The 27,763-nt window shown below is 44.4% G+C and overlaps 1 protein-coding gene across 2 annotated transcripts in view; it reads left to right on the top strand.

The window, feature by feature from the left end:
- kcnd1 (potassium voltage-gated channel, Shal-related subfamily, member 1) overlaps positions 1–27,763 on the top strand; it is a 104,544-nt gene that overhangs the window by 59,266 nt on the left and 17,515 nt on the right. The window lies entirely within an intron of this gene.

Raw genomic sequence — 27,763 nt, 5'->3', positions numbered from 1 at the left:
CAGGATCAGAACAGTCCAAACACAGATCAGGTTCTGCAGTTATTTCCAATGTTGTCTCACTTGCTGAGGATGAAGTAATCATCTTCAGGAGTATGTCAAAGATTTTATTTTTAATAGAATCAATTTTATTTAAGAAGAATCCCATAAAGTCATGACTGCTGAGAGCTAAGGGAATGGATGGCTCAACAGAGCTATGACTCTGTGTAAGTTTAGCAACTGTACTAAAGAGAAACCTAGGATTATTCTTGTTCTCTTCTATTAATGATGAGAAATAAGCTGTTCTAGCTTGGCAAAGTGTCTTTTTATACAACAGTAGGCTATTTTTCCAGATTAAGTAGGAATCCTCTAGGTGTGGAGAGCGCCATTTTCTCTCCAATTTTCTAACATTGTGCTTTAAAGTACGCAGATCTAAATTAAACCAGGGAGCTAGCCTGCTATGAATAATTACCTTCTTTTTCAACGGGGCTGCATTTTCTAATGCATCACGCAATGATGAAGAAACACTATGAACAAGAGAATCAATGTGTGAAGGGGAAGAAACAAAATTATTGCTTTCCATTGTGTTTTTCTGTGATAATGAGGAAATTAAAAGTGGAACAGATTCTTTAAAGGTTGTTACAGCATCATCTGATAATGATCTACTATGATGAAATTTTCTTTCAGGTGTGGAGTACTCTGTTAAATTAAACTCAAAGGTTATTAAGAAATGGTCAGACAGGACAGGGGTATGAGAGAATATTGTTATGTCTTTACACTCAATGCCATATGTCAGCACAAGGTCCAGAGAATGAAGACAAAGGTGGGTAGGTTTGTTAATGTTTTGAGCAAAGCCAATTGAGTCTAAGATAGCATTAAAGGCTATATTTAGGCTATCACTTTCAGTGTCTACATGAATGTTAAAATCCCCCACTATAATAACTTTATCTGTATTTAACACTAAATCAGATAAAAGGTCCGAAAACTGATCTAAAAATTGAGAGTAAGGACCTGGTGGACGGTACAAAACAACAAACAGAAGAGGTTTTAGTGCTTTGCAATTTGGATGAGGAAAACTAAGGATTAAATATTCAAAAGAGTTGTAGCTATTGATTGGTCTGGGACTTATTAGATTTTCCTGATTTCGTCCTTTTAGATTATTTTTTAATCTATTCAATTTTGGCCGTGGGCGAGACACTGTCTTAATAGGGTAATCAGAATCAGAATCAGGAAAGCTTTATTGCCAAGTACGTTTTTGGACATACAAGGAATTTGTTTTGGCGTAGTCGGTGCAATACAATACAAATTAAACAATATAAACATATCTAAAATATAATATAAATATATGTGCACAGTTTTAAGTGAGTGAGAGTAAATATAGAGCAGTATAAGATGCAAGAGCAATACAACAGTGCAGGTGATCATTGTGCAAGTAAAGCAGGAGTCCAAGCTGAGCGTTAATGTAACTCATAGAGTTACAGGTTACAGGTGTCCTGTCAGCAAAAAGGGGGTGTGGGTGAAAGGGGGAGTGTCAGGGTGGTTTCCGGGCTTTGTTAACCAGGCTGGTGGCAGATGGGAAAAAACTGTTCTTGTGGCGTGAGGTTTTGGTCCGGATGGACCGCAGCCTCCTGCCAGAGGGGAGAGTCTCAAAGAGTCTGTGACCGGGGTGGGAGGGATCAGCCAGAATGGGTGGGTAGCAGTACAGAAGCTGCAGAGAGGAGTGTTAAACTACGACCCTGCTTCCTGGTCTGAACCCTGGGTTGTCAGAGTTTTGGAGAACTAAAAAATTCGGTCAGATTCCTAGAAAGAAGAGCTGCTCCATCCAAAGTGGGATGGATGCCGTCTCTCCGGATCAGACCAGGTTTTCCCCAAAATGTTCACCAGTTATCAATGTAGCCCACATCGTTTTCTGGACACCATCTAGACAGCCAGCGGTTGAATGACAGCATGCGGCTAAACATGTCGTCACTGGTCAGATCGGGGAGGGGACCAGAGAATATTATGGAGTCCGACATTGTTTTGGCAAACTTACACACCGAAGCAACACTAACTTCAGTGACCTCCGATTGGTGTAACCGGGTGTCATTACCGCCAGCGTGAATAACAATCGTCGTCGTCGTCTTCTGCTTATCCGGGACTGGGTCGCGGGGGCAGCAGACTCAGCAGAGACACCCAGACATCCCTCTCCCCAGACACCTCCTCCAGCTCCTCCAGGGGGAGCCCAAGGCGTTCCCAGGCCAGCCGAGAGACATAGTCCCTCCAGCGTGTCCTGGGCCGTCCCCTGGGCCTCCTCCCAGTGGGACGTGCCTGGAACACCTCCCGAGGAAGGCGTCCAGGAGGCATCCGGTATAGATGCCCGAGCCACCTCAACTGGCTCCTCCCGATGTGGAGAAGCAGTGGATCTACTCCAAGCCCCTCCCAGATGGCCGAGCTCCTCACCCAATCTCTAAGGGAGTGCCCGGCCACCCTACGGAGGAAGCTCATTTCAGCCGCTTGTATCCGGGATCTCGTTCTTTCGGTCATGACCCAAAGTTCATGGCCATAGGTGAGGGTAGGAACCTAGACCGACAGGTAAATCTAGATTTTCGCTTTTCGGCTCAGCTCTCTCTTCACCACAATGAACCGGCACAGTGCCCCCATTACTGCGGCAGCGGCACCGATCCGTCTGTCAATCTCCTGCTCCATTCTTCCCTCACTCGTGAACAAGACCCCGAGATACTTGAACTCCTCCACTTGAGGCAGGAACTCCCCTCCAACCTGAAGAGGACAAGCCACCTTTTTCCGGTCGAGTACCATGGCCTCTGACTTGGAGGAGCTGATCTTCATCCCAGCCGCTTCACACTCGGGTGACAACTGCCACAGCGCATGCTGTAGGTCTTGGCTAGAGGGGGCCAAAATCCACTGGTCCCTAAACCAGACACCCTCCAGCCCTTGGCTGCGCCTAGAAATCATGTCCATAAAAGTTACGAACAGGACCGGTGACAAAGGGCAGCCCTGCCGGAGTCCAGCATGCACCGGGAACAGGTCCGTGTTAGCGCCAGCAATGCGGACCCAACTCCTGCTTTGCTTATACAGGGACCGGATGGCCCCTAATAAAGGGCCCCCGACTCATGGAGCACCCCCCCACAGGGCATCCCAAGGGACACAGTTGAATACTTTCTCCAGATCCACAAAACACATGTGGACCAGTTGGGCAAACTCCCATGAACCCTCAAATACCCTGTAGAGGGTATAGAGCTGGTCCAGTGTTCCACGGCCTGGACAAAAACCACACTGCTCCTCCTGAAGCCGAGGTTCGACTATCGGCCGGACTCTCTTCTCCAATACCCTGGCGTAGGCCTTACCAGGGAGGCTGAGGAGTCTGATCCCCCTGTAGTTGGAACACACCCTCCGGTCACCCTTCTTATGCCAGTCCAGAAGCCCTGTCCCCGACCGCCACCCAATTTTGAAGAGGCGTGTCAACCATGACAGCCCAACAACATCCAGAGACTTGAGGTACTCAGGGCGGATTTCATCCACCCCTGAAGCCCTGCCAGCACGCAGCTTTTTAACTACCTCGGTGACTTCAGCCTGGGTGATGAAAGAGTCCAACCCTGAGTTCCCAGCCTCTGTTTCCACCAGGGAATGCGTGATGGCAGGATTGAGGAGATCCTCGAAGTACTCCTTCCACCGCCCGATAATGTCCCCAGTCGAGGTCAGCAGCCTCCCACCCCTACTATAAACAGTGTTGGCGAAGCACTGCATCCCTCTCCTGAGGCGCCAGACAGTTTGCCAGAATCGCTTTGAGGCCAACCGGTAGTCCTTCTCCATGGCCTCACTGAACTCCTCCCAGGCCCGAGTTTTTGCCTCTGCCACAGCCCGGGCCGCAGCACGCTTGGCCTCACGATACCCGTCAGCCGCCTCAGGAGTCCCACAAGCCAACCACAGCCAATAGGACTCCTTCTTCATCTTGACAGCATCCCTTACTGCTAGTGTCCACCACCGGGTTTGGGGATTGCTGCCATGACAGGCACCGCAGACCTTACGGCTGCAGCTACGGCCAGCAGCAACGACAATAGATGCAGAGAACATGGTCCACTCGGACTCTATGTCTCCAACATCCCCCGGAATCTGGTCAAGGCTCTCCCGGAGGTGGTAGTTGAATACATCCCTGGCCGAGGGCTCCGCCAGGCATTCCCGGCAGACCCTCACTATGCGCTTGGGCCTGCCAATTCTGTCCGGCTTTCGCCTCCCCCAGCGGATCCAACTCACTACCAGGTGGTGATCAGTGGACAGCTCAGCCCCTCTCTTCACCCGAGTGTCCAAAACATGCAGCCGAAGGTCTGATGATATGACAACAAAGTCGATCATTGACCTCCTGCCTAGGGTATCCTGGTGCCAAGTGCACTGATGGACACCCTTATGCTTGAACATGGTGTTCATTATGGACAATCCGTGACTAGCACAGAAGTCCAATAACAAAACACGCTCAGGCTCCTTCCCCCCCAGCGATGTGACATTCCACGTCCCTAGAGCCAGCCTAAGCATCCGGGGATCGGGCCACTGACGTCTCCACCTTCGTCCGCCACCCAATCCTCTTTGCACCGGTCCCTCACGGTTCCCCCTGCAGGTGGTGGGCCCACTGGGGGACGGCCTCGCGTCTCTCGTTCAGGCTTGGCCCTGCCGGGTCCCGCAAGGAGCAACCCGGCCACCAGGCGCTCTCCGGCGAGTCCCAACCCTAGGCCTGGCTCCAGAGTGGGACCCCGGCTCCGCCATACCGGGCGAAGTCACCTGCCTCGATATAATAGTCCTCATGAAGGATTCTTGAACATTGAATAACAATCTTACTGTATTTACGCTGATCCTTAGCCAGCAGTTTCAGGTATGATTTGATGTTGCCCTTTCTGGACCCTGGCAGACATTTGACTATGGTCGCTGGTGTCTCTAGTGCCACGTTTCTGACTATGGAGCTGCCAATAACCAGAGTTGGCTTCTCAGCGGGTGTGTCGCTGAGCGGGTAAAATCTGTAAGAAACGCAGGTTCTGGGCCAGCGTCATTTGTCCCAGTTCCATCTGTTTTATTTTATTTATTTATTTGTCTCCTGACAAGGCATTCAGGCATGCCACACAGAGAAGCTGGTTGCCTACATGTACCACAGCAATCCTAAATCCTAAATCCTAAATCAAGACTTGATCCGGCAATAAAGTAGGCAGGCCACAATGATGCAATAATAACCTCTGATTGTGTGTGTGTGTGTCCTTTTGGGGAGAGGGCTGAGCATATGTGTTGAAATATGTGTGTTTTGTGTTGACCAAGTAAATAAGAGCTAGTTTGTCACCTGGATTTGTACAATTGTTAGAGTGATGAGAACGGTAGGAGGCCTGCAACACACAGCAATCAGGAACAGTAAAGGACCGGTGGACTTGGCTTCGGATGGCCGCAGCAGCCCCAGCCAGATAAACCCAGGGCATCACCTCAAGCCAAACAGGTGGAGAGTGCTGTTGGGCAGCACACCCTCTGATACAGCTACACTTCCACTGAGCGCTAGGGCCCCCACCAACTTCTGGCAGAAAGAATGCCGAGGACTACCTCCTAAACCTGCCAGGCAAGCATTATACCATTCTGACGGTGAGTTAGCCCTGGAGGTCAAGAGGGAGAGATACCCAGAGCTCTGCACAGGCCCTGCAGCCCATGGCCAGCCCGACTCATCCATGAGAGCAAAAATCCCTCTGGGGGCCATCCACCCCTCTTGTTTCGCCTGTGTCCATGCGGTACAGCACCGGCCGAGGCCAAGGGACCCCAAAAACCCTATAGGACCCACTTGACCAGCCAGAACCCCAGGCACCACGTAGGCACCACGCAGTTCTTGGCAGGCACACCCAGTCTCCAAAGCACCACTGTCTACCCGGGCATAACCCTAATCCCTTAACCACCCTCCCAACCCATTTCCAGTTGGTTTGAACTGTTTACTTATTGTTCTGACTGTTAATTTGGAGACATTTCCTGACTAATAAAGATCAACACACATTGGCTTCACTTGAATGGATTGTTCTAAGCCTCTGTGCCATCTTATATTTAGTCTCCAGAGAAACATATGTGGAACCGTCCGCTCAATTTATAGGACAAAATGGGAATATAAAAGGAATTAAGCTTAAGCACCAGGAGCATAAATTAGCCTGTTATGCTGATGATGTCTTGATTTACTTGGAGCAACCAACAAGCTCTTTGCCTGAATTGATGAAGCTGTTTGATGGATATGGTCGGCTCTCAGGCTACAAGATTAATGTAACCAAGACACAAATTCTCTCATTTAATTACAATTCGCCTGATGAAATATTATCCAAGTATCCTATGATGTGGCAAGCTAAATCCCTTAATTATCTGGGTATGAACATACTAAAAGATTGCACAAAACTATTTGATTTCAATTATATACCCCTGCAAAAAAAAAGAAACTCCAAATGATATAAATAGATGGAAGTTAATTCCTTACTTAACTCCTGGCTCAAGAATTGAGTCCATTAAAGTAAATGTACTGCCATGGTTGTTATACCTATTTCAAATGCTACCAATACTAATTGAACAAAGCAAATTTAATGAATGGAATAAAATAATATCGAGGTATATATGGCAAGGGGAAAAAACTCAGGGTGAATTTAAAAACCTTACCTAATTGCCTAATTGGCCATAGAGGAGGGGGGTTGGGGCTTGCCATCTATGAAAGATTACTATCAGGCAGCACAGCTCAGAGCAACTGGTGTGATTCTTCCTATAAGGCTCAATGGAAAAGTATGAAGAAGAAATATTTTCCTTTCCAATACAAGCAGCTTTACCGGAAAATCCATATACAGTACATGGGTGGTTTGTACTCTTAAGGTATGGAGAAATGTGGTGAAAAAATTCAAATTAGATAAGGACATTATATTATTCAAGTGGTATGCTTTTGACACTGACTTTCTTCCAAACAAATATGACTCCAATTTTAAGATCTGGGCAACAAAAGGATTAACAGTCTTATACAAACTGTTTAAAAAGAAACATTGCTCAGCTTCGAGACACTTAAAAGTAAATATTCCTTAGAGAATCAGGATTTCTATTGATACCTGCAGTTAAGACACTATGTTGATAATGAAGTAGGGAATTTGATGGTGGGAAATCCCGGTTTTGTCGATTTGTTCAAACAAGCATATGACTGTCAGATTGGTAAAGGGGTCATTTCATTGCTTTATAAATGTTTGGTGAATGCCAGATCTTAGTCAACACTGTATGTTAAAGCTCTATGGGAGAAGGAGGGAGGGATTTGCATTTCTGAAGAGGAATGAACATCAGTATGGAAATCTTAATGAAAAAGACCCAAATCATTACAGTGGGAAGATTTTTGGTGGAAAATAATTATAAGATACTTTATTACCCCAACCCAGAAAACATACTATGATGGGGCAACCCTACCTGTTGGACACATTGCGGAAATCATAAAGCAAATTATTTCACATTCTGTGTAACTGCCCTCTACTAAAACAATTTTGGATAGACATTAATGTAGTTTTACAGGATATTTTTAAACAAGCCTTCCCCTTTGGTATAAAGACTGTGTTTTTTGGATGCATACCACAAGACTGGGAAAAAAAGGACAAACACTCGTTAAACATATTATTGATTGAAAGTAAAAAGACTGACAAGGAAATGGCTAACACAGGAAAAGCCAACTTTGAGTAGTTGGACTGAGATTACAATTGACATTTATAGAATGGAGAAGACAGGCTGTAGTTAATTACAAATTGGAATTCTGTGATACATGTTGGAATAAGTGGGTTCAATATTTAACACTCCAGAGGCCTAACATAAACCTGTAGTAAAATATTCCAGGTCACCCCCAAAGGTTTTGTTCTTAAACTTTTACTGATGTGGAGATGCTAAATTGATTTATTTTTTATTATTTGTGTCTAATGAATGTGCTAATATGTGCTTGGTATATGCCCATCAGTGACTTTACAAAAAACAATGCTTTAGTAATTGTTAGGGGTGCCAATACTTAATGTGGATTTTATCCCCACGAGCTCAAATGAAAGGTTGGATTTTTGTAAATCTTTTAGTGTGAATTGATGCTGCTGCAATACAAGATTAATTCCTTTAAGGCTTTTTATTCCTGAGATCATTCCTGCAACAATGAGACCAATCAATGAAAAGAAAAGGATCCTGGATGTCAGGGGAGGTCCGGACCAGAGTTCTTGCTTTTAGTTCTGTAGTCGTATCTAATTTGGTCTCTGTGAGATGCTGAGGAGCTCCATAAAAAGATCTAACAAATTAACTTCTTAAGAAAATCTTCAATAAATATTCAGATTGTTCTACTAAACCATTGCAAATCCTTAAACAAAAACACTAAAAATGCAGAAAATATCGATTATTATTTACAGAGAGCACAACACATAGAAAAACCTGCAGTAGGTTTCAGCTCAAGTCTTAAAAGGTTAGAAAACAGTTTCAGTGTCCTGCTGCTATTTTACGGAGGACTGTTAGAACTGAAAAGAAGAAGTGAAGGACCACAGGAGAGGATGAAGGAGGAGAGGCAGGACCTCAGCTTGCTGAAGTCCGCATCTCCTTCTCCAGAGGAGGAAAAACATGGAACAACCATCCTTCCTCTTGCAACTTTCATCATCACTCCATCAATTAAACATGGCTGCAGATTACACCAGAGGAGGAGAATGGGAAGGATCAGATAGAGGAGTGGCAGAGAAGGTGACGGGTAGGAGCAGGAGGAGGAGGAAAGACGAGGAGGAGAGCAGCCAGGCTTTCAGCAGTACTGCTGTAACCCAGAATAGACGTTTTCAGGGAGGAAAGACAAACTGAGCTGCTGATCAAACTCCCCGGGTCGATACTGCTGTCCTTGGGAAGAACCACTCAAACGGTTTGGAGGCGGAAGAGGAGGAACAAAGATCCTGTTTTCCTTCACCTGGTTTGACCCATGTTTTCACTGCAGTGGAGTGAAGGTGGAGAAGTTGCAGCTGATGTATTTTTGATTCCTTCTCTAAATAGCTTTATTTTCCTCAAATAAAAAAGACAAAAAGTACTAGAAACAAGCAGAGGAGACCCAAAGCCTTCAATCTCTGATTTTGAACCATTTCTGTCAGTTAATCAAAGGGTTTGAGCCTTCACATGTGGCCAGCATGAGCAGCCTGCTTTAAAATCCCAAAGTCCTACAGTCTCCCACATGATTGATACACCACCACCATGCACAGCCTGGACCCTAACACAGGAGAATAAACCACCATAACCTCTATAGGAAGACATACATGTCTGCTCATACTCTGTCACATGCATTGAGGCATTCACTGTGGTTCTGCAGAGATGTTCTGGCAGATGATCTGTAACCACACTAAATTAATCTTTAGACACTCAGACATGCATGCACAGAATGTAACTTCAGCAGGTGTCGCGTGGAAAATCCAAATTAGCAGCATCTAGTTCCTTCAGTGGAACTGGATGCTTTCAGAATCGGTGTATTATAGCTGCAGACTTAGGAGTTTCTGCAGTACACAACCTCACAATAGTATTCATATATGGATGTAACATGTTCCACAAAAGCCTTTTTAAAGAAAAACGTTTGGTTTTCCAGCTTTAAAAGGCAAATTTTCTGACATTATTTCCCTAAACAAGTAGCTTCCAACCAGAGAAGCCGTCTGAAGATGTTTCTGCATGATCAAAGTTTTATCCATTTGCGTGACCCAGCCCACTTCCCCTCAGAAGGCTCGCACATGTGCAGCTTGATGCATCCTCTATCCACTGCGTGTAGCGACAGCTTCATCATCCAGCATGAACCCACCCAAGGAGGAGCATCATGTTCTGGTTGGATCAGGCTCAGAAACTCCCTCCTGTTGTTCTTCACACAGAACTGGACAGGGTTAAGACTGATTGGCGATGGGAATGTTATTTAATGACAGAAAAATCTGTAAAATCTAAATTCCTACATTTTAAACCGTCTCAGATCAGAGCATTCAAAGCAGCTGACCTTTCTGCTCTCCTCTAAACTAATTTCCATTGGCTGTCTGTCCCTATATTAGATTGTGATTGGCTGGTTTCCTTATTACAGGAGGAGATCCCCATCAGTCTGAGTCAGCACTAATGGATTTCTATCTCATCCAATCAGAACGTAGCTTTCTTCTCATCTGTCTGACTACATTGTTCAGCGTCCAGGAAATCAGAAATTTACATTTAAGCTCATGTTGTTTCCTTATTGGTGCCATGTTTCCTCTTTTATTTTTTAGCCTGTCTCAGTCTCACTGTGTCTTTGTCTCAGTGTGTCTCAGTCTCAGGGTGGTCTCTGTCTCAGTGTGTCTCTGTCTTAGTGTGTCTCAGTGTGTCTCTGTCTCAGTGTGTCTCTGTCTCAGTGTGTCTCAGTGTGTCTCTGTCTCAGTGTGTCTTTGTCTCAGTGTGTCTTTGTCTCAGTGTGTCTCTTTCTCAGTGTGTCTTTGTCTCAGTGTGTCTCTGTCTCAGTGTGTCTTTGTCTCAGTGTGTCTCTTTCTCAGTGTGTCTTTGTCTCAGTGTGTCTCAGTGTGTCTCTGTCTCAGTGTGTCTCAGTGTGTCTCAGTGTGTCTCTGTCTCAGTGTGTCTCAATGTGTCTTTGTCTCAGTGTGTCTTTGTCTCAGTGTGTCTCTGTCTCAGTGTGTCTTTGTCTCAGTGTGTCTTTGTCTCAGTGTGTCTCTGTCTCAGTGTGTCTCAGTGTGTCTCTGTCTCAGTGTGTCTCGGTGTGTCTTTGTCTCAGTGTGTCTCAGTGTGTCTTTGTCTCAGTGTGTTTCTGTCTCAGTGGGTCACAGTGGGTCTCTTCCTCAGTGTGTCTCTGTCTCAGTGTGTCTTTGTCTCAGTGTGTCTTTGTCTCAGTGTGTCTCTGTCTCAGTGTGTCTCTGTCTCAGTGTGTCTCTGTCTCAGTGTGTCTTTCTCTCAGTGTGTCTCTGTCTCGGTGTGTCTTTGTCTCAGTGTGTCTCAGTGTTTCTCTGTGTGTCTTTGTCTCAGTGTGTCTCAGTGTGTCTTTGTCTCAGTGTGTTTCTGTCTCAGTGGGTCACAGTGGGTCTCTTCCTCAGTGTGTCTCTGTCTCAGTGTGTCTCAATGTGTCTTTGTCTCAGTGTGTCTCTGTCTCTGTGTGTCTCATTGTGTCTCTTTCTCAGTGTGTCTTTGTCTCAGTGTGTCTTTGTCTCAGTGTGTTTCTGTCTCAGTGTGTCTTTGTTTCAGTGTGTCTCTGTCTCAGTGTGTCTTTGTCTCAGTGTGTCTTTGTCTCAGTGTGTTTCTGTCTCAGTGTGTCTTTGTCTCAGTGTGTCTTTGTCTCAGTGTTTCTTTGTCTCAGTGTGTTTCTGTCTCAGTGGGTCTCAGTGGGTCTCTGTCTCAGTGTGTCTCTGTCTCAGTGTGTCTCTGTCTCAGTGTGTCTTTGTCTCAGTGTGTCTCTGTCTCAGTGTGTCTTTGTCTCAGTGTGTCTTTGTCTCAGTGGGTCTTTGTCTCCTTGGGTCTCTGTCTCAGTGTGTCTTTGTCTCAGTGTGTCTCTGTCTCAGTGTGTCTCTATCTCAGTGTGTCTTTGTCTCAGTGTGTCTCTGTCTCAGTGTGTCTTTGTCTCAGTGTGTCTCTGTCTCAGTGTGTCTTTCTCTCAGTGGGTCTTTGTCTCAGTGGGTCTCTGTCTCAGTGTGTCTTTGTCTCAGTGTGTCTCTGTCTCAGTGTGTCTCTATCTCAGTGTGTCTCTGTCTCAGTGTGTCTTTGTCTCAGTGTGTCTCTGTCTCAGTGTGTCTTTGTCTCAGTGTGTCTTTGTCTCAGTGGGTCTTTGTCTCAGTGGGTCTCTGTCTCAGTGTGTCTTTGTCTCAGTGTGTCTCTGTCTCAGTGTGTCTTTGTCTCAGTGTGTCTTTGTCTCAGTGGGTCTTTGTCTCAGTGGGTCTCTGTCTCAGTGTGTCTTTGTCTCAGTGTGTCTCTATCTCAGTGTGTCTCAGTGTGTCTCTGTCTCAGTGTGTCTTTGTCTCAGTGGGTCTTTGTCTCAGTGTGTCTCTGTCTCAGTGTGTCTCTATCTCAGTGTGTCTCTGTCTCAGTGTGTCTTTGTCTCAGTGTGTCTCTGTCTCAGTGTGTCTTTGTCTCAGTGTGTCTTTGTCTCAGTGGGTCTTTGTCTCCTTGGGTCTCTGTCTCAGTGTGTCTTTGTCTCAGTGTGTCTCTGTCTCAGTGTGTCTCTATCTCAGTGTGTCTTTTTCTCAGTGTGTCTCTGTCTCAGTGTGTCTTTGTCTCAGTGTGTCTTTGTCTCAGTGGGTCTTTGTCTCAGTGGGTCTCTGTCTCAGTGTGTCTTTGTCTCAGTGTGTCTCTGTCTCAGTGTGTCTTTGTCTCAGTGTGTCTTTGTCTCAGTGGGTCTTTGTCTCAGTGTGTCTCTGTCTCAGTGTGTCTTTGTCTCAGTGTGTCTTTGTCTCAGTGGGTCTTTGTCTCAGTGGGTCTCTGTCTCAGTGTGTCTTTGTCTCAGTGTGTCTCTGTCTCAGTGTGTCTTTGTCTCAGTGTGTCTTTGTCTCAGTGGGTCTTTGTCTCAGTGGGTCTCTGTCTCAGTGTGTCTTTGTCTCAGTGTGTCTCTGTCTCAGTGTGTCTTTGTCTCAGTGTGTCTTTGTCTCAGTGGGTCTTTGTCTCAGTGGGTCTCTGTCTCAGTGTGTCTTTGTCTCAGTGTGTCTCTATCTCAGTGTGTCTCAGTGTGTCTCTGTCTCAGTGTGTCTTTGTCTCAGTGGGTCTTTGTCTCAGTGTGTCTCTGTCTCAGTGTGTCTCTATCTCAGTGTGTCTCTGTCTCAGTGTGTCTTTGTCTCAGTGTGTCTCTGTCTCAGTGTGTCTTTGTCTCAGTGTGTCTTTGTCTCAGTGGGTCTTTGTCTCCTTGGGTCTCTGTCTCAGTGTGTCTTTGTCTCAGTGTGTCTCTGTCTCAGTGTGTCTCTATCTCAGTGTGTCTTTTTCTCAGTGTGTCTCTGTCTCAGTGTGTCTTTGTCTCAGTGTGTCTTTGTCTCAGTGGGTCTTTGTCTCAGTGGGTCTCTGTCTCAGTGTGTCTTTGTCTCAGTGTGTCTCTGTCTCAGTGTGTCTTTGTCTCAGTGTGTCTTTGTCTCAGTGGGTCTTTGTCTCAGTGTGTCTCTGTCTCAGTGTGTCTTTGTCTCAGTGTGTCTTTGTCTCAGTGGGTCTTTGTCTCAGTGGGTCTCTGTCTCAGTGTGTCTTTGTCTCAGTGTGTCTCTGTCTCAGTGTGTCTTTGTCTCAGTGTGTCTTTGTCTCAGTCGGTCTTTGTCTCAGTGTGTCTCTGTCTCAGTGTGTTTTTGTCTCAGTGTGTCTTTGTCTCAGTGGGTCTTTGTCTCAGTGGGTCTCTGTCTCAGTGTGTCTTTGTCTCAGTGTGTCTCTGTCTCAGTGTGTCTCTGTCTCAGTGTGTCTTTGTCTCAGTGTGTCTCTGTCTCAGTGTGTCTCTGTCTCAGTGTGTCTTTGTCTCAGTGGGTCTCTGTCTCAGTGTGTCTTTGTCTCAGTGTGTCTCTGTCTCAGTGTGTCTCTGTCTCAGTGTGTCTTTGTCTCAGTGGGTCTCTGTCTCAGTGTGTCTTTGTCTCAGTGTGTCTCTGTCTCAGTGTGTCTTTGTCTCAGTGTGTCTTTGTCTCAGTGGGTCTTTGTCTCAGTGTGTCTCTGTCTCAGTGTGTTTTTGTCTCAGTGTGTCTTTGTCTCAGTGGGTCTTTGTCTCAGTGGGTCTCTGTCTCAGTGTGTCTTTGTCTCAGTGTGTCTCTGTCTCAGTGTGTCTCTGTCTCAGTGTGTCTTTGTCTCAGTGTGTCTCTGTCTCAGTGTGTCTCTGTCTCAGTGTGTCTTTGTCTCAGTGGGTCTCTGTCTCAGTGTGTCTTTGTCTCAGTGTGTCTCTGTCTCAGTGTGTCTCTGTCTCAGTGTGTCTTTGTCTCAGTGGGTCTTTGTCTCAGTGGGTCTCTGTCTCAGTGTGTCTTTGTCTCAGTGGGTCTTTGTCTCAGTGGGTCTCTGTCTCAGTGTGTCTTTGTCTCAGTGTGTCTCTGTCTCAGTGTGTCTCTGTCTCAGTGTGTCTTTGTCTCAGTGGGTCTCTGTCTCAGTGGGTCTCTGTCTCAGTGTGTCTTTGTCTCAGTGTGTCTTTGTCTCAGTGTGTCTCTGTCTCAGTGTGTCTCTGTCTCAGTGTGTCTTTGTCTCAGTGTGTCTCTGTCTCAGTGTGTCCCTATTGTCTCAGCTTGTGTGGTTGTGGGGGCCGAGTTCAGGACAGAAAGACATAATCTTGAGCATGAAATATTTAGCACACGGAGAACATGGCGTGTCCTGAATGTTGGAGCTAAACCAAGCCTTCAGGGCCTCCTTGACCCCAGCTCTGCAGGGCTGCAGCTACAGGTTAATGCCTTGCCTGAAGGCTCGTCCCCGCCTAGTTCTGCTCATCAGGTCTGAGGTCCAAATCCGACATGCTTTTGTTTTTATGCTGTGGTTTCTGGATTACAGGACCTAAACTAGAGCAGAAACATAATCACAGTCTTAAATGAATGAATTTATGAATTACTGATTTCCTGATACAAACTGAAGGGTAAATCTACAGAGATGGGCCTCTCTGACAAACAAAATGAGTAGATATTTCTTGTTTCTCCAGTTTATAGATTAAATAAAGCTTAAAAATCAGGATTACAGAGGTGAATGGATCAATAATGGGAACGTATCCTTCATCTGACTCCTGATCTTCAGATTTACACACACAGATCGTATCTTTGCAAACATCCCATTTTTCTTTCTTTTCTGTCCCTCCTGACCTCCTCTCCTCTTTCCTCCTTCTCTCCTCCTATATCTCTTCCTCTGGCTTAGTGTCAAGCCTCCACTCCATGATGTTGTCCTTCTCCTGCTGCAGGACAGTCTTGGCTCCAGCAGCTGCAGAGAATGACCCCTGGAGAAAGACGGTCTGGAAATGAGAGATGGAGAAGAGAACAGAGAGGGCACGAGTGGAAAGATGTACAGTAAATGGTGAAAGCAGGAAGTTATGAGAAGGGAGAAAGACAATCCAAACTTCCTAATGCCTTCCTTCACTAACCAGCTTCTAATGCTGCCATCCATTATTAAACATTAACAGCTGCAGCCTCACACAAACACACACCTCTCTAGAACATCTAAACTGCTTTAATCACCTCTCTGCAGCCACAACTTCCTACATTTTAAACAGCGATCAGATCAGAAAAGCAGCGCTTTGCTAACCTCTGCTGTTGGGTTGTTGACCCTGCTGCAGCTGAACTCAACATAGGAAGCTTTGTCCACTCATCGTGGGGTTGATTATGGTATTAGTTTTTATTGTATAATTTATTGCTTATTACTATGTCTATATTCTCATTGAATACTTTGTTCTGTATAAAGTTAAATGTTCTGACAACAAAATCACACAAAAATCATCAATGGAAATCAAATTTATTAACCAATGGAGGCCTGGATTTGGAGTCACACACAAAATTAAAGTGGAAAAACACACTAGAGGCTGATCCAACTTTGATGTAATGTCCTTAAAACAAGTCAAAATGAGGCTCAGTATTGTGTGTGACCTCCACGTGTCTGTATGACCTCCCTACAACACCTGGACATGCTCCTGATGAGACGGTGAATGATCTCCTGAGGGATCTCCTCCCAGACCTGGACTAAAGCATCCACCAACTCCTGGACAGTCTGTGGTGCAACGTGACGTTGGTGGATGGAGCGAGACATGATGTCCCAGATGTGCTCAATCGGATTCAGGTCTGGAGAACTGACGGGCCAGTCCATAGCTTCAATGTCTTCATCTTGCAGGAACTGCTGACACACTCCAGCAATTGATTGTCAATCAGTGTTGCTTCCTAAGTGGACAGTTTGATTTCACAGAAGTTTGATTTACTCGGAGTTATATTGTGTTGTTTAAGTCTTCGCTTTATTTTTCTGAGCAGGGTATATACATTATGTATACATACACACTGTATACATTGCATACAGTATACGTATACATAGGCGTACCATAGTAAGTTGCACATCAACCAGACAGTTTTTGTGGTCATCAACAAGCTGGATATTTGCCCGCTCATCCTTGACTGATTTGGTGGAGGTATTTTTAACCAGTTGGTTTGGTTTCCAGCTTGTAAAAACTAGCCTACACATTTTCATTAGGGCCAAGGACAGAACAGCACCACAGCATGCTGCTACCACCACCGTGCTTGACAATCTAGATGTTGAGTTGATGTAAAGTTGAAGATTTGCAGGTAGTGCACCTCTTATATTATTCCATCCACTTTGTGCAATGCACCAGTAATAGAATAGAATAGAATAGAATAGAATAGAATAGAATAGAATAGAATAGTTGTTGTGGACTCAGCATTAGTTCCACAGGTCAATTGTCAATTTGTATTTAATGCTTAAAGCTCTCAGTGGTACTCAGACGGATCCACTTGTGTTGAGATGGTTCAGATCATTAAGGCAGCATTGGTCCATTAAAGGTTCTGTGTTGTTTGGCCTTGGACCCACTGCTTCAAATTTACAGGTGCTGTCTGCAGTAAAAACCCAATTAGGACATTTTATAGCTGCCTGGAGATTCTGTTTGTGTCTTGGAACTAAACCTGCTCCTCTCATTATTTTTCAGCTGCTTCTTGATCTTTTTCTCTGCTTGCAGAAGCATTTTTTACATTAAAAGCCATATTTTATTAGTTGAACCACTAAGTGTGAAGCAAAAATAACTACATTTGGAAGGGTATCAGGTGAGGCACTGCACCAAAGTTTTACATACCAGAACCCTCTTTAGAAATCATGAACTGTGTTTTGTTGCATTCAACGGCAGGCATGAAACAGTCAGACTCTTATTTTGTAAGCTTTATTTTGAAAGGTAAAATTTATTTCTGTTCGGCCTTTAAAGGTTTGAAGACTGACAATGATTTCTGCACAGCTTCTTCATGTAAAACCTATCTGGGTTCTGACCAGAGATGACTGGGTCAGACAAGAATTTAAGCCAGTCATTGTGTGGCAGCTAAAACTCCTATCAGAACCCTCTTGACCCATGAACATCAGAGCCTTCTGGTGTCCTTACATCTACAGTTCATCTTTATGTGTCTGCAGTGTTTTCTGTAGGAGTTCTGACAGGTTAAATAGAACCTACAGGTCCAGTTTCTACAGAACCATCTAGAGCAAAAATCTACTAGGAGGCAATGAGATTGTGGGCGTGTCTCTTTACTTTCTAGTCTCTGATTGGTCAGAAAACTGTAGGCCCTATAGCAGTGGGAGACACCCTGGTTGGATGGAGACAGAAACACCTAGACTGGATGGAGAACCTGGACATGTGGCCATGAAAGGAGGTTAACTCCAAAAACTTCTGAACATTTCATTGGGTCAGAACCATCACCACACTCTAAGGTCAACATTCAAAGAGGTGTTGTAATTATGAATCTGAGATCATTATTTAATATTAATATTTTAATATTTAATCAAATAATATTTGGGTCTGTTAAGGGTTGTCCTGTGAATACCAGCCCATTAAGGCGATGGTATTAGGACAAAATAGAAAGGTGTGAGACGAGCTCTGACATTATTGAACAGCATAAACTCTGCACATATATGGAATAAATTCACACAATTTCTTAAAATACAAGAATTTATTAACAAAAATAAGTCAACTCAAAGTCAAACATATTTCAATCAACAAACTCTTTACTTTGCTAAAACAATCCAACTAAACTACCAAGCAGAATTAAAGAATAATGAAGACTAATGGATTATGTACAATATAAACAAGTTGATTAAAGATGATTGATAATTATGACCAAAAGAGTGATGCAACATTACCATGCAATGTTTATGTTTGAGAAACAAGGATTATCTTGAAGAATCTGGAAGTGAAGTTAAGTTAGTCTTGGAACCAACTTAGACAATAATCAGAAAACGTTTAGACAACCATTCACAATGTAAGATCAGATAAAATATTATTTTAATAAAATAATGTTTTAAAGAATGATTTGCTGAATAAAACCAACCTTCTGGATGACTAATTCTCAACGGTGTCTAATTAACTGCCTTTATTTATTAAAATAATATTTGAAGAAATATTATTAAGGGAATATTTTGGGAAAGAACCAAATCTTTCTGGAGAAAGGAGCTTAATGGTGTTTACTTAGTTATCAACTCTAGTAAATGATGTTAGGGACACATTATTTACTGGATTGAAAACTAACAACCTTTCTGGTAAATATTCTTTAGCAACAAGCTCGTGTTCTTAGCTGTTAGCAGTTAAAGCTAACAAAGAAGCTGCTAGCTTAGCACCAGAATCAAACACACACCTTTAAAATGACCAGTTTAATATAAGGGTTAAAATGCATAAGCGTGGACGGCGCATTATGATCAATGTTCTGTTTAAAATCACCCTTTAAATAAAGTTTATCTTAACTTTAAAAACCCACAAAAAAACCAAACTTCATAAAATGAAAAACGTTTAGATTCAAATTCAATTCAAAACTACTTTATTAATCCCAAAGGGAAATTAAATGTTGTTATAGCTCATATTATGAAGGTTTCTTCAGAGCCGTTGTAGATGCTGATGGCTGTGGGCAGGAAGGATCTCCTGTAGCGCTCCGTCTTACAGCAGATCTGAAGAAGCCTCTGACTGAAGACACTCTGTTGTTGTAGGACAGTCTGATGAAGAGGATGCTCAGGGTTCTCCATAATGTTCTTCATTTTATGAAGAATCCTTCTTTCCACAATGATCTCCAGAGGTTCCAGAGGAGTCCCAAGAATCTAAATCTTTCTTTATTATTCTTCCCAAACCTAACCTCTGACCCATGCTGAGGAGGAGTTGTCCGGGAAACGGCGAAGTTTGAAGAGACATCCACAGTCAACAAACGGTTAGCTTCCAGCTAACCTCCGGAGCAGTGGATGAAAGAAGGCTCGTTGTGACCAACTGCAGATTACCGTAACCATGGTTATGCGGCTCCTGTTGTCCTTTCAGACTGGGCTTTAGACAGCGTCTCTGCAGAAGATCCTCTGGTTCACGGTTTGCTTCTGCAGGCCTCAGAGAGAAAGTCAAGCAATGCTTATACCTTAATTTCCCCTCTTTATGAATGAATACCGGGTACACAAACAGTAACTCATCAGTACTTAACTTGTGCATATGATGATGATCTTATGACATCCTTGGATCCAGTTTGAAGAGTTTATGTCTGTTTGCCAGCAAAGAGACATCAGCGTGCTGCCTCTCCAGCCAGCCTCGCACAGAGTCCAGGTGGTAGAGAAAGACTTGTGGGGGTTTTATGTGGACAGTGGCTTCATGGGAAGTTCGCTGTTACCCCCAATTCCTAGGTTGGGCCGGAAGTAGGTCAATGCAATTTAGTTTGAAAGTTCCAGAAAAGTCCGTACCGCATTTCCTGTTGTAACTCATGGCTGTGGGTCCCAACAATTCAAAGGGGAAAATCTGAGAAAATCATCAAACTTAAACTGTGATTGTGGAAAAACTGGCGCATGGCCCAGTAGCTTCAGCTCCTAAATAAAGCCTGTGTGATCTTCCTTGTTCTTAAGAGCTGATGAAGAAACACTGAAGCTAACTCATTAATATTCTGTGATTCTGTTTATTCTGCTGCTATTGTCTCGCTATTCAGTTCACTTCCCCCAACAGGACAGGATGGACAGGGTGGCTGAGATATGATTTGATTTATTTTGGTAAATTTATAACATCACAGTAAAGGAAAATAAAATAAAACATTGTTTTATTTTCTATAAACTGATAATTTACCAAAAAAGGAATAAGCTGAAGCCAAAGTTTATACTTGTCATAAATCAGCAGAATAGAAAACTGCTGCTGTCTTCTTACACACATGTACAGCCTCACCACTGTCAGTGTGGATGAATGAGTGGATGAATGGGTGGATGAATGAGTGGATGAATGGGTGGATGAATGAGTGGATGAATGGTGGATGAATGGGTGGATGAATGAGTGGATGAATGGGTGGATGAATGGGTGGATGAATGGTGGATGAATGGGTGGATGAATGGGTGGATGAATGAGTGGATGAATGGTGGATGAATGGGTGGATGAATGAGTGGATGAATAGGTGGATGAATGAGTGGATGAATGGGTGGATGAATGAGTGGATGAATGGTGGATGAATGGGTGGATGAATGAGTGGATGAATGGGTGGATGAATGAGTGGATGAATAGGTGGATGAATGGGTGGATGAATGAGTGGATGAATGGTGGATGAATGGGTGGATGAATGAGTGGATGAATAGGTGGATGAATGAGTGGATGAATGGGTGGATGAATGAGTGGATGAATGGGTGGATGAATGAGTGGATGAATGGGTGGATGAATGAGTGGATGAATGAGTGGATGAATGAGTGGATGAATGGGTGGATGAATGAGTGGATGAATGGGTGGATGAATGAGTGGATGAATGGGTGGATGAATGAGTGGATGAATGGTGGATGAATGGGTGGATGAATGAGTGGATGAATGGGTGGATGAATGGGTGGATGAATGGTGGATGAATGGGTGGATGAATGAGTGGATGAATGGGTGGATGAATGGGTGGATGAATGGGTGGATGAATGAGTGGATGAATGGGTGGATGAATGGGTGGATGAATTGGTGGATGAATGAGTGGATGAATGGGTGGATGAATGAGTGGATGAATGGGTGGATGAATGAGTGGATGAATGGGTGGATGAATGAGTGGATGAATGAGTGGATGAATGGGTGGATGAATGGGTGGATGAATGAGTAGATGAATGGGTGGATGAATGAGTGGATGAACGGGTGGATGAATGAGTGGATGAACGGGTGGATGAATGGGTGGATGAATGAGTGGATGAATGGGTGGATGAATGAGTGGATGAATGAGTGGATAAATGGTGGATGAATGAGTGGATGAATAGGTGGATGAATGAGTGGATGAATGGGTGGATGAATGAGTGGATGAATGGTGGATGAATGGGTGGATGAATGAGTGGATGAATGGGTGGATGAATGGGTGGATGAATGGTGGATGAATGGGTGGATGAATGAGTGGATGAATGGGTGGATGAATGAGTGGAGGAATTGGTGGATTAATGGGTGGATGAATGAGTGGATGAATTGATGGATGAATGAGTGGATGAATGGGTGGATGAATGAGTGGATGAATGAGTGGATGAATGGGTGGATGAATGAGTGGATGAATGAGTGGATGAATGGTGGATGAATGGGTGGATGAATGGGTGGATGAATGGGTGGATGAATGAGTGGATGAATGGTGGATGAATGGGTGGATGAATGAGTGGATGAATGAGTGGATGAATGGGTGGATGAATGGGTGGATGAATGAGTGGATGAATGAGTGGATGAATGGGTGGATGAATGTGTGGATGAATGAGTGGAGGAATGGTGGATGAATGGGTGGATGAATGAGTGGATGAATGAATGGGTGGATGAATGAGTGGATGAATAGGTGGATGAATGGGTGGATGAATGAGTGGATGAATGGGTGGATGAATGAGTGGATGAATGGGTGGATGAATGGGTGGATGAATGAGTGGATGAATGGGTGGATGAATGGGTGGATGAATGAGTGGATGAATGGGTGGATGAATGGGTGGATGAATGAGTGGATGAATGGTTGGATGAATGAGTGGATGAATGGTGGATGAATGGGTGGATGAATGAGTGGATGAATGGGTGGATGAATGGGTGGATGAATGGTGGATGAATGAGTGGATGAATGAGTGGATGAATGGTGGATGAATGAGTGGATGAATAGTTGGATGAATGAGTGGATGAATGGGTGGATGAATGAGTGGATGAATGGTGGATGAATGGGTGGATGAATGGTGGATGAATGGGTGGATGAATGAGTGGATGAATGAGTGGATGAATGGTGGATGAATGGGTTAATGAATGAGTGGATGAATAGGTGGATGAATGAGTGGATGAATGGGTGGATGAATGAGTGGATGAATGGGTGGATGAATGGGTGGATGAATGAGTGGATGAATGAGTGGATGAATGAGTGGATGAATGGTGGATGAATGGGTGGATGAATGAGTGGATGAATAGGTGGATGAATGAGTGGATTAATGGGTGGATGAATGAGTGGATGAATGGGTGGATGAATGAGTGGATGAATGGGTGGATGAATGAGTGGATGAATGGGTGGATGAATGAGTGGATGAATGGTGGATGAATGGGTGGATGAATGAGTGGATGAATGGGTGGATGAATGGGTGGATGAATGGGTGGATGAATGAGTGGATGAATGGTGGATGAATGGGTGGATGAATGAGTGGATGAATGGGTGGATGAATGGGTGGATGAATGGGTGGATGAATGAGTGGATGAATGAGTGGATGAATGGGTGGATGAATGAGTGGATGAATGGGTGGATGAATGGGTGGATGAATGAGTGGAGGAATGGTGGATGAATGGGTGGATGAATGGGTGGATGAATGAGTGGATGAATGGGTGGATGAATGAGTGGATGAATAGGTGGATGAATGGGTGGATGAATGAGTGGATGAATGGGTGGATGAATGAGTGGATGAATGGGTGGATGAATGGGTGGATGAATGAGTGGATGAATGGGTGGATGAATGAGTGGATGAATGGGTGGATGAATGGGTGGATGAATTGGTGGATGAATGTGGATGAATGGGTGGATGAATGAGTGGATGAATGGGTGGATGAATGAGTGGATGAATGGGTGGATGAATGAGTGGATGAATGGGTGGATGAATGAGTGGATGAATGAGTGGATGAATGGGTGGATGAATGGGTGGATGAATGAGTGGATGAATGGGTGGATGAATGGGTGGATGAATGAGTGGATGAATGGGTGGATGAATGAGTGGATGAATGGGTGGATGAATGGGTGGATGAATGAGTGGATGAATGGGTGGATGAATGGGTGGATGAATGGTGGATGAATGAGTGGATGAATGAGTGGATGAATGGTGGATGAATGAGTGGATGAATAGTTGGATGAATGAGTGGATGAATGGGTGGATGAATGAGTGGATGAATGGTGGATGAATGGGTGGATGAATGAGTGGATGAATGGGTGGATGAATGGGTGGATGAATGAGTGGATGAATGGGTGGATGAATGGGTGGATGAATGGTGGATGAATGAGTGGATGAATGGGTGGATGAATGGGTGGATGAATGAGTGGATGAATGGTTGGATGAATGAGTGGATGAATGGGTGGATGAATGAGTGGATGAATGGGTGGATGAATGAGTGGATGAATGAGTGGATGAATGAGTGGATGAATGGGTGGATGAATGAGTGGATGAATGGGTGGATGAATGAGTGGATGAATGGGTGGATGAATGAGTGGATGAATGGTGGATGAATGGGTGGATGAATGAGTGGATGAATGGGTGGATGAATGGGTGGATGAATGGTGGATGAATGGGTGGATGAATGAGTGGATGAATGGGTGGATGAATGGGTGGATGAATGGGTGGATGAATGAGTGGATGAATGGGTGGATGAATGGGTGGATGAATTGGTGGATGAATGAGTGGATGAATGGGTGGATGAATGAGTGGATGAATGGGTGGATGAATGAGTGGATGAATGGGTGGATGAATGAGTGGATGAATGAGTGGATGAATGGGTGGATGAATGGGTGGATGAATGAGTAGATGAATGGGTGGATGAATGAGTGGATGAACGGGTGGATGAATGAGTGGATGAACGGGTGGATGAATGGGTGGATGAATGAGTGGATGAATGGGTGGATGAATGAGTGGATGAATGAGTGGATAAATGGTGGATGAATGAGTGGATGAATAGGTGGATGAATGAGTGGATGAATGGGTGGATGAATGAGTGGATGAATGGTGGATGAATGGGTGGATGAATGAGTGGATGAATGGGTGGATGAATGGGTGGATGAATGGTGGATGAATGGGTGGATGAATGAGTGGATGAATGGGTGGATGAATGAGTGGAGGAATTGGTGGATTAATGGGTGGATGAATGAGTGGATGAATTGATGGATGAATGAGTGGATGAATGGGTGGATGAATGAGTGGATGAATGAGTGGATGAATGGGTGGATGAATGAGTGGATGAATGAGTGGATGAATGGTGGATGAATGGGTGGATGAATGGGTGGATGAATGGGTGGATGAATGAGTGGATGAATGGTGGATGAATGGGTGGATGAATGAGTGGATGAATGAGTGGATGAATGGGTGGATGAATGGGTGGATGAATGAGTGGATGAATGAGTGGATGAATGGGTGGATGAATGTGTGGATGAATGAGTGGAGGAATGGTGGATGAATGGGTGGATGAATGAGTGGATGAATGAATGGGTGGATGAATGAGTGGATGAATAGGTGGATGAATGGGTGGATGAATGAGTGGATGAATGGGTGGATGAATGAGTGGATGAATGGGTGGATGAATGGGTGGATGAATGAGTGGATGAATGGGTGGATGAATGGGTGGATGAATGAGTGGATGAATGGGTGGATGAATGGGTGGATGAATGAGTGGATGAATGGTTGGATGAATGAGTGGATGAATGGTGGATGAATGGGTGGATGAATGAGTGGATGAATGGGTGGATGAATGGGTGGATGAATGGTGGATGAATGAGTGGATGAATGAGTGGATGAATGGTGGATGAATGAGTGGATGAATAGTTGGATGAATGAGTGGATGAATGGGTGGATGAATGAGTGGATGAATGGTGGATGAATGGGTGGATGAATGGTGGATGAATGGGTGGATGAATGAGTGGATGAATGAGTGGATGAATGGTGGATGAATGGGTTAATGAATGAGTGGATGAATAGGTGGATGAATGAGTGGATGAATGGGTGGATGAATGAGTGGATGAATGGGTGGATGAATGGGTGGATGAATGAGTGGATGAATGAGTGGATGAATGAGTGGATGAATGGTGGATGAATGGGTGGATGAATGAGTGGATGAATAGGTGGATGAATGAGTGGATTAATGGGTGGATGAATGAGTGGATGAATGGGTGGATGAATGAGTGGATGAATGGGTGGATGAATGAGTGGATGAATGGGTGGATGAATGAGTGGATGAATGGTGGATGAATGGGTGGATGAATGAGTGGATGAATGGGTGGATGAATGGGTGGATGAATGGGTGGATGAATGAGTGGATGAATGGTGGATGAATGGGTGGATGAATGAGTGGATGAATGGGTGGATGAATGGGTGGATGAATGGGTGGATGAATGAGTGGATGAATGAGTGGATGAATGGGTGGATGAATGAGTGGATGAATGGGTGGATGAATGGGTGGATGAATGAGTGGAGGAATGGTGGATGAATGGGTGGATGAATGGGTGGATGAATGAGTGGATGAATGGGTGGATGAATGAGTGGATGAATAGGTGGATGAATGGGTGGATGAATGAGTGGATGAATGGGTGGATGAATGAGTGGATGAATGGGTGGATGAATGGGTGGATGAATGAGTGGATGAATGGGTGGATGAATGAGTGGATGAATGGGTGGATGAATGGGTGGATGAATTGGTGGATGAATGTGGATGAATGGGTGGATGAATGAGTGGATGAATGGGTGGATGAATGAGTGGATGAATGGGTGGATGAATGAGTGGATGAATGGGTGGATGAATGAGTGGATGAATGAGTGGATGAATGGGTGGATGAATGGGTGGATGAATGAGTGGATGAATGGGTGGATGAATGGGTGGATGAATGAGTGGATGAATGGGTGGATGAATGAGTGGATGAATGGGTGGATGAATGGGTGGATGAATGAGTGGATGAATGGGTGGATGAATGAGTGGATGAATGGGTGGATGAATGAGTGGATGAATGAGTGGATGAATGGGTGGATGAATGGGTGGATGAATGAGTGGATGAATGGGTGAATGAATGGGTGGATGAATGAGTGGATGAATGGGTGGATGAATGAGTGGATGAATGGGTGGATGAATGGGTGGATGAATTGGTGGATGCCATAGCAATGCATAGGAGAGCAGTGCATTGCTTATTTTTCTGTTGTTTGATTGTCTGTATCATTGTAATGTTTTTCTTTATGACCAGCGCTTTGAGTGCCTTGTTGCTGAAAAGCGCTAAATAAATAAACTTGACTTGACTTGACTTTGCCTCTATGCTGTGAGAAGTTGTCACTCTTTTCGGGTCTGGGATGGTGGGTCCAGGCTGAACCACCGACGCGGGATTCTTCACTGCAGGGTACAAAATACAAAGAATACCTCAGTCTGAATGTTGATAATAGACACTTAAATAAAAGTCATTCCTGGTGCAGGCTGGACCCTCCAGGTTCTGCACCTTCTCTCAGGTATGGTTTGTGGTGCTCGTGGAAAGGATCTCAACATGTAGGCATGGAGAGAAGGGTATCTGGTTTGAGAACCTCAGAGTCTCATCTCTGCATTTTGCAGATGATGTGGTTTCGGTGCTGTCTTCAACCCATGACCTTCAGCAAGCACTGAAGAGGTCCACAGCCCTAAACATCTGGATCTTCTGCTCCATTCCAGAGATGCAGTTCAGAACTCACCTATGGTCTTGAGATATGGATTATGGTTGAATCCTAAGAAGTTCAGATGAAGAAAACAGAACGTTGGCTGTGTAGCTTCAGCTTGAGATGGTCAGAGATCAATAATAAAGAAATATCTGTGTTTATAATATTAATAAACTGATTACAGCTCAGAATGAGCTACTTTCAACTAAAACAGAACTTCAATTAAACTCTGATGAGGTGAGGGTGAAGAATGTGGAGAAACGTCTCTGCAAGACCTGGTAAATTCAGAACCCAAACTAAACTTCAGAAAGTTTCTGATCCTACATTAAAGTTTGGAAATGAGATGACTCCACAAACAGCCGCTCCTCCAGAAATAGGTCCAGGCTTTGAAAGCTGAATTAGAAGATATGAGCATTAACCTTTTTTCTGAAGGTCTGAGACGTAATCCACAGCAGCAGGTCGATGAGCAGAGAGCCGCACCTCATTACCTTCATATCTGATCTACACCAAATGTTCCTCTTCCAGAGAGTTTAATTCCACAGTGAGACACTGAGCTTTTACAGATCAAACATTTAATCACTTGAAACCCTGGTGCACAGGTAACTAAAGTTCACCAGTCTGATGCTCTCACATTTAACTTTACTTTCAGTTGGCAGGTCCTTAAACTGCAGCTTCTTGTTCTCTAGAGATGATTGAAATCATTACATGGAACTGTTTTCAGCGGCGGATGAACCTGCATTTAGTGCTTTAGGTTGTCTTTTCACTGTTCAACCTGCTGTGAACATTTATCTGCATGTTTCTGTTCTGAACTTTTATCAGACATACAGGTTCTAACAGCCAATGCATGAGTTCCTAAGGTCCATCATGAATCAGATCCTCCAAAGATCAGAGAGACAGCAGAACATGCAGTCTGATTCACTCAGTTTAGCAGCAAAAAGCTATTTTCAAGGACACACATCCAGGAATGGTTCTCAGAAACCACACGGACAGAACCCAACTTGATCAGGATAGAATTAGCTGTTCTGTTCTGTTTAGAAAGATGAAAATGAGACTCTCGGTAGGACACAGTTCAATCCTCATAAAGTACAGAACGGCCTAGTAACTGATAAATGGACCTGGTCCATGAAAATGAGCTGAACATGGCTCTGATAAGTTTATAGCATCGGTCCGGTTAAAACTGCATTCACACAGAACCAATCTGGAACCCCACAATTTCAGCTCATATGCGGTACCTGCTGTATGTGTATGTGTGTATTGTACCTACAGGGTACTTGCAGTGCACCCATGTGGGACCATAGCGGGCTAAAAGGGTTATTATGGGGCTCCTTGAGGATACCAGTGA

The sequence above is a fragment of the Girardinichthys multiradiatus genome, chromosome 1 (assembly GCF_021462225.1).
Source record: "Girardinichthys multiradiatus isolate DD_20200921_A chromosome 1, DD_fGirMul_XY1, whole genome shotgun sequence".
Lineage (NCBI taxonomy): Eukaryota > Metazoa > Chordata > Actinopteri > Cyprinodontiformes > Goodeidae > Girardinichthys > Girardinichthys multiradiatus.
Note: the sequence above shows the minus strand (reverse complement) of the source record. Positions and strands in the feature narration are given on the sequence as shown.